This window comes from Grammomys surdaster, unplaced genomic scaffold (genome assembly GCF_004785775.1).
Source record: "Grammomys surdaster isolate TR1022 unplaced genomic scaffold, NIH_TR_1.0 139, whole genome shotgun sequence".
NCBI classification, from domain to species: Eukaryota; Metazoa; Chordata; class Mammalia; order Rodentia; family Muridae; genus Grammomys; species Grammomys surdaster.
In genome coordinates, this window is record NW_021604597.1 from 8,773,826 (window position 1) to 8,782,342 (window position 8,517).

Below are 8,517 nucleotides of genomic sequence, written 5' to 3' on the forward strand. Positions count from 1 at the left end.
TTGGATCAAGAAGTAGAACTCTTGGCTCCTCTAGCACCATGTCTGCCTGCATGTTACCATGCTTCCTGCCATGATAATAATGGACTAAACCCCTGAAACTGTAAGCAAGCCACAATTAAATGTTAACCTTTATAAGAGTTGCCTTGGTTATGGGGTGTTTTTTTCAGCAATTGAAACCCTAACTAAGATTCCCACCTAATGGTGGCGTGACATACACTGTGAGCCATACCTGGCATTATACATAGGTGATGAAGATTCAAACATTGGTACTTGTACAGCAAATGTTCTTATCTCCTAAGCCAACTCCCCCAAAACTCTTGAGAGTGAGTTGCATGTCAGGCTAGATTCCTATCCTTAGATAATTTGAAAAAGTGAAGGAAGGCAGAGAGAAAGAGTCCTAAGCTCTATATGCCTATGTTTGATGTAGGGTTCCCCAGTGGGCTCATTCATGTTGAATGTGAATCACAGAGAATCAGCAAAAGTTGACATGTTCTTGAGGTCTCTAGTAATACATTTGTTTCCTTTGGTATCAGTTTGAGCACATTACAAACCCAATTACAGGCTGTCTTAGTTAGGGTTTTACTGCTATGAACAGATACCATGACCAAGCCAACTCTTATAAAGGACACCATTTAACTGGGGCTGGCTTACAGGTTCAGAGGTCCAGTCCATTATCATCAAGGTGGGAACATGGCAGTGCTCAGGCAGACATGGGGCTGGAGGAGCTGAGAGTTCCACCTCTTGTTCTGAAGGCATCTAGGAGAAGACTGGCTTCTAGGCAGCTAGGACTCAGGGTCATGCCCACAATTACACACTTCCTCCAGCAAGGCCACACCTACTCCAACAGGGCTACACCTCCAAATAGTGCCACTCCCTGAGCCAAGCATATAGAGATAGATCACACAGGCTGTCATTGAGTCATAAGGAAAGATGGTACTAAAAGCGAGCCTCTGACTCCATACTAGATAGTAATATGGTTTTTTTTTTTAAAGTTGGTTCCTCCGGGTGTTCTTATTGGAGAAATTCATAAAAGGTAGAGAAACTTGTGCATGTATCTTTCTCCCAGAGTTTCTAGGTCCCCACAAACATACTGTTATATGTTCTCCATATTCTTGGATTTAGTGGATGGCCCACTTATTGCCTCTATAATCCTGCTGGGACTCTGGAGTTGCCCTCTCTCCTTCCAGCCGAGCCTAGCTCTGCTTCTGTATCATGTTGAATATGTGACACTGCTCACCATCCATCCTGACTGGGCCAACCTTTACTAGATCCTTCCCATACAAGTGACCTGGATCTGCTTCTACCACCTTCACTACCAGCTTCTTTGCAGATTGCAGAACATGCACAGAACCCTGTGTTAGAGCTGGAACACGGTTTGTTCCATCTGACACTCTGGTTGAAGATTAATTGTCACTACAGCAGTGTTGGTGGTGGTGGGGTTGGGGGGGTTGATTGGGTCATTAAAAGGGATTGATTGTCTTCTCAGGGGGTTAGAGGCAGTTTCTGTAAAGTCTACCCCTTGTGTATTTCCTCTTTACCAGAGTCTGCTACCTTCCTACTTTTCTGTATTCTCATACCAGGCTCTTTAGATCCCCCAGTTTCCAGAATTATGAGCCAAAATAAACTTTCTTTCTTTATAACTCACCTAGTCTCAGGAGCAGCCATCCTTTGGCATCTCTAGAATATTGGTTTCAAGATATCCCCACCCCCAACCCCATACCCAAATCTTTGCTCAAGTCTCACATATAAACTTGAGCAGTGTTTTCATATAACCCATACATCTCCATGGTACCAGGCTTGTGGGTTGCTTTAAATGCCTACTACAGTGCAAATGCTATGCCAGTATGCTGACAGTGTGGTTGTTATACTGTATTGCACAGGGAATAATGACCACCAGTGAAAAGGTCTTTGCAAATTCAGTATACATGCTTTTCTGCTCACAGTTAGTTGAATCCACAAATCTAGAATCTGTGAGTGCAGAAGGCTGACTGTATTCTGTTTTAGTAATGTGTAATGAACTCTGCAACCCAGAGCAGTGATGGAGACACAAACATTTGCCATATTGGAGCATTTGCCGTGTATACAAGTGAATGTTTTCTTTGTGCTGCTCTTGGGTTGCGTCTGCTGTATCTTCTTTTGTTTGCACAATATGCAACTTGTATCAGACAGATTTTGGGATGTCTTGCTTGGAAAACTAGGGGAGGTGTTGGTGCCAGCAGGCCTATGAACCTAGACTCAGGTGCTTGGAAGCATCAGTAATCAGGAAGCTAATGCTTTCCAGTTCTTTCTCATGAATAATTTACTGGATTCATTCTCTTTCTGCAAACTGGTTCTTGCTGCTTCCCAGAATAAAGGGTCAAAAGCCAGTAGCCTACAGATTTCAATTTACAGCTTTCTACAGCTCTCGACAGACAAGGCATCTTAGATTCTAGTTCAAGTCTCAGGAGAGACCATTGGTTTGGCCAGCCAAGGCCAAATGATTATTTCCAGTAGAGTCAGCCAAGGCTGGGCAGAGAGGCTTTCTGTGAAAATATGGCTACCGGTTCCATGGTGGTAGATTAAAAACAAAATTCTAACGAGGGAAAGTCAGGGCTGGTCTGATGCTCTAAAGGTTGTCCTACTTATTTTAAGAAAAGTTACTCGTCCCTGTGGAAATTAAGTGGTGAGTTGTGCTCTACACAAATCAATATGAAATGTTTGTTTTCTTGTGGAAGTAATTTTGTAATTTAACAAAGGAGTATTGACCCTGGCTTTAAAGAAACATACAGTTTTGAGTTTTGTATGGCATATGTACTTCACATGAGAATAGAGAGGTTTTTAAAAAGGAGTGGAGGCAGTCAAGGACTACTTGGGGTGCGTATAATTCTGTACAGTGGGAACTGAGATTAGGTAGTTATGCCGGTTACTTGCCATGCTGCTGTGACGAATGTCTGACAGAGATGCTGAAGGAAGGAGAAGCTTATTCTGGCTTAGGGTTCTAAGAGAGCCCATTGAGGTGGGATGGTATGACAGCAGGAGCAGGGGTGGGTGGGCCAACTTGTATTCTCAGTCAGGAAGGACACTGGGGCAAGTTCTTGTGTTTGGCTCTTTTTTATTTAAAAAAAAAAAAAGAAAGAAAGAAAAGAAATTGTTCCGCACCCCATGAAAGACTACCACTCACATTTAGAGTAGATCTTACTTCATGGATCCTACTCTAGATAATTCTTCACAGATTTTCCTGGAGATTTATTTCTGAGGTGATTCAAAATCTCATCTAGTTGACAAGAATAACCATCACACAATAAAGGATGAGCTTTCTTTCTTTTTTTTCCCAAAGTTGTCAACTTGCTTTCTTTCTTTCTTTTCTTTTTTTTTTCAAATCGTAATTTTTACTTATTCACACAGGGGGGTTATAAACATAAAAAGGCAGGACGTGGGGAAAGGAATGACACTGGAGAGTGGGTGTTCAGGGGAAATACGGATATCTTTCAGAACATAGTATCGGCTGGGTGAAGGTTCAGGGGATAGGTCACTATGACTCTGTCTGTGATTCACTTGTCCTTATCTATGTTGGTATTATCTGCCAAGGCTACCTATTTACAAGGTCTATGACTACTCAAGCTGGTAAATTTCCACAAAAGCTGCCTGTTTACAATAGCTTATAGCCATCTGTTTCAATGTTTTTCCACAGAGACCCAAGACTTGGTGTTAGTATACATGTATGACAGGCCTATTGCTGATTTTAGGTCTATGGTTGATTTTAGGCCTTCAGTGTGTAAGCAGGGCTGACCCTGACATCTCCTCCCTTCTCTAAGTATAGAAGGGCTATGGCGATTCTAATCTTGCAAAGGTGAGGATAGAGGCCTGACCTCCAGTAATTGAAGGGGACTTTGTAATGGCTCTGGTCCCCTGTCGTTGTCCAGTGAGGCATGAGGGACATACCCAAAAGATGAGCTTTCAATCGAAGGAAAGTAAACACAAAAATAAACAAGTTTAGATTTGATCCACTAAAGGCAGAAAATTGAAGTAGAAACTGGGTGTGTTCTAGGTTTATATAGCTTTGGGTTTGAATCCTGTTGCTTATGACTATCATTTGGAAATTGACAGCAATAGAAATGGTGTTAGTGGACTTTGTGTGTGCGTGTGTGTGTGTGTGTGTGTGTGTGTGTGTGTGTAGCATTCACCTCCAAGACTGATGCTTTCCAGTGTCACTTTAGGGAACCACTCTGATTTCAGTAAGACTGGCTTCATAGCTGGAGATTAGACACATTACCCAAACCAGGACCTCTCAAATAACACCTGCATAAAGACACTTCCATCCGTTGGACATTGTTGTAGTTTATATACATATCTATGACACATATGACGTGAGTGGGGGCTTCTTTGTGTGTGATGGTTTATGTACCACACAAACTACCCAATCAGGTAGAGCAATCTACCTGGCCACAGATCAGAGAAGTTCCCCTACCAGGTAAATGGGAGGTAATAACACCACACATAAGGTTTGTCTCCGAGTAGTGTTGACACAGAGGGAAAAAGAGCTAAGTGGAGATAACCAACCAATGAAGTTTGTGGGGCTCTTGATACAGCCAGGCCTGAAGCTATAGAATTGCCCTGGGGTTGTTAATCAGTTATGCTAGCAAATATTGTTGAGAAAGACAGTTTTCCATGGCTTCTGGTTGCTCTTGTTCATGCTGTTGGTAAGACAAGAACATAGGCCCTCACTATTCTCTAGTTAGGCCATTTCACATACCTGGCAAGCAGTTGTAAGGAATAAGATGATGTCTTCCTCCAGAACAAAAAGCAAACTTACTTTTTTGTTATGAAACACACTGATTTGTACATTTGTGTTTTTATTTTTATTGAAAATAAAGTTAGTTTGATATAGTATGTTCTGATCATGGTTTCACTTCCCTCATCTCTTCCCAGATCCTCCCCACCTAAACAAACTTTCCTATTGCTTGCTACACATGTGAAATGAGATGCATTTTATAAGCTAAGTGTGCTGCCGCCGCCGCCATGGCTGATGGCAGGTTGCTTGTGCCATGAGCAGCAAGGTCCTTGGTCATTGATAAGTATCTCCTACCAGTACTATTAAAATAGGTACAGACTCACTTGTTAGCTTGTAACTATGGTGTAATTAAATATCAGAACTGGCAAACCTTTACTTATGTTTTTAAAAAAAGATTTATTTTGTGTGTATGAGTGTTTTGCCTGCATGTAGGTATGTGCACCAAGTGTATGCCTGCTGCCTTTGAAAATTAGAATTAGGTGTCAGATATCTGGAACTGGAGTTATGGGTGGCAGTGACACACCTTTGGGTGCGGGGAACAGAGATGGGGTCCTCTGCAAGAGCAATATGTGCTCTTAATTGCTGAGCCAACTTTATAGCACTTACTCTTGTTTTGTGGGCAGTGAAGAGTTGAGGTTCTTACAGCAAAGACATTCTAACAAATATCTCCCTTTATCCACTGAGATAGTGCATGTGAAAACATCCATGTTAAGTTCCCAAGTGCATTTGACTGCGTAATGAATTGTTTTATTAAACAGCTGCATTGAGGCTTAATTGACAATAATTCCCCAGTCATATTTAAAGCGTACAATTTGGCCAGTTTGACACCAGTTTGACACCAGGGACACAATCAAGATGATAAAGTAATTGCATTTTAATCTCAGTTATTTTAACTTTTTTGAGACAGGTTCTCATTACATCAGGCCAGCCTCAAACTGAGACACCTGCTCCTGTGTCCTGGGTGCTGGGATTAGAGGTATGTTCTGATGTGCCTGACATCTTTAGTTTCTTACAATGGAACTGTTCAATGGAACAGAGGAGCAGAGGAAACTAAGGGCCCACCCACCCTCCACCTTGTCAACATTCAGCCATTTCTCTTTCATTTACCACTTTCCTACATTCTATATTTGCTGGAATATTTTCAAGTAAATTCTGAATATGACATTGTTTTATATGTAAATATTTCAGCCTATGTCTTTAATAAGAGTTTTTTTTTTTTATTTTAACGCAACCACAGTAGTATTATCATCTCCAAAAAATTACCCTGACTATTTATCTGTTAAAGACACTGAATCCTTTTTGTAGAATTTTGAGAATTCTACATGACGGAGACAGGCAGTTCTTTATTTCTAATATTTCCACTAAATCAGGGATCAAGTCATTAACAGTGCTGTTTGCGTGGCAGCTGCTAGCCCCTTGAGCCCACCAGCATTTTAAATATGGCTGATCTGAACTGAAATGTGCTGAAGGTTTTTTTTTTTTAAAGTATGCTGGATACTAAAGATGTACTATGAAAAAGAATGTAGACTATTTTGTTACTATTTTAATTGTTGATTATATATATGAGATGCTATCTCAGATATACTAGCCAAAAATCTATTTTAAAATTAAGTTTGCTTCTCCATTTTAGCTTTTATGAGGGGGTCACTGATAAATCCATATGAGACTTGTGTTAATAGTCCCTTCCTCTGTCTCTGTGTTCACTAGGTTTCTTCTTGGCAAGATCTCTTCTGGGGGTAATGTGGACTTCTTGCATCATATCTGGAGGTGGATAGTACCTTGGTGTCCTCTGATTGTGATAAGGTTGCTCACTAGTGCAAATGACAAATGTAGGGCCTTCTGGGAACTGGTCTGGCACTCTAGCGAAAACATTGACGTTTCTCTACCTAGTAGTAGCCTCTTTGAAGACCACCCACCATCATGCAAGATTACCTTGTGTATTTGATGGAGCAAGACACAAAGTAACATTGGGCATACATGGGAAAGCCTGTTTCAACTCTAAATCCCTATTAGGGCTGCAGTGGGTGGCGGCTGCTTCTGAACAAAGGTACCCATGATTCCTCCCTTGTCCTTTCAGATGAGAATTTAAAACCACTGAGGTGCACACATCTAATCCAAGCACTTGGGAGGCAGAGGCAGGCAGAGTTCAAGGGTAACATGCTCTATATACAGCAAGTTCGAGGACAGACAGGGCTACATAGAGAGACCCTGTTTCAAAAACAAAACCAAACAAAACAACTGCCCCCCCAACCCCAGCAGAAACAATAACAATAAAACAAACAAACAAACAAGCAAACAACTCCCTATAAAACTCTCACTAAACAAATGGATAAAAGTTCTAAGGACAGAATCCTTCATTTTCTGATGGTGTTCACTTAAGCACAGCTCCCACGCCTTGAACTACAGCCCAAGCCTTAAACGAGTCCTTTCTAGTGCCCCCAGAGACTCCAAAGCTCCTTTGTTGAATGTTGTCCATTTCACAGTGCAGCCAGACACCGCTCCGATTACAGGTATCTCTCTGGAGGAGCGGCAGTGGCTCTGATCCGTCCTGGTCTCAACTTCCAGTGTACTGCCTATTACATAGATTTTAACATAAGCTTACATCTCCATGTAATTAGGTAGAGGGGGGATTGCATAGTTGGTAGCCATTTCTGACTTGTATCAGAGTGGATATATTGTCTGAACAGTACAACAGACCAAAACCCATGAATTGTATCAGTTTTCTAAGTGTGCTCTGTAGGAGAAATATGCTACAAAGTGGGAGGTTTAAACAGTAGTCTCTTAGGGTCCCATAATTCCAGATGTTAGAAGCCCAGGTTAGAGGGCATGCATCCTGATGAGGGCTATGAAGCACCCTCTCCACCAATTTCTGAGAGATAGCTTGAAGTCTGCCTTCTTTCTCCACCTTAAGTTCACAGGGCATTCTTTTTGTATCTGCTTTATGTTTCCCTTTTTATAAGAACATCAGTCATACTGGATTGAAACCCTCCCCAGTGGCCTCATCAGAACTAGATCAGCTCTGCAAAGATCCTATATCCAAATCCTATATTCTGAAGTACTTGTTAGGACTTCAACAAATGCCTTTAATGAGGAACACAATTCAACCGCTAATTTATAACCATTAGAATCTTTGTACATCAGTAGCCACCTTTCTGATATTTCCTCTCTGTGTATAGATATTATATCTTTAAAATGAATCTTAAGTCAAATTTCTACACACATATAAACACTTCTATTGTGTGAACTTCTCCCAGGGAGATGTGGACAAGTATCTTTTCCATTATAGGGCAGTAAGGACAGAGAGTAATGATTGAACTCAGGTATAGCTTGGTCAATCAATGGGCTTATTGGGATCACTTACAGAAACATGGGTGAGGGGTTGTTCACAGGAACAGAACAGATGCTTCACTAGAGACCTACCCCACCCTAGATGACAACTTCCTTACAGTTGCAGAGACGGAGTCTCTTCTTCAGGTTGGCTCAGTGCCCCCTAGATACTCTAACATCTCACAAGACCGTATACAGCTAGGGTAGACTACAGCTGAAAGAGAGAGAAAGTGATCTTAGAATCTGGGATCTCAGGCAAACATGTAATCAACCTTCTCAATACCTCCTTTTGGGAGTGAATGTCAACTGGCTCCTCTTGGGGGCTTCTTGCAGGTAATTACAGCTGCTCTTTACGATGACAATGGTTGTTTTGCTTGGAGAAAGAATTCCATAGCTTCTTAAATAAATGTGTATTAACA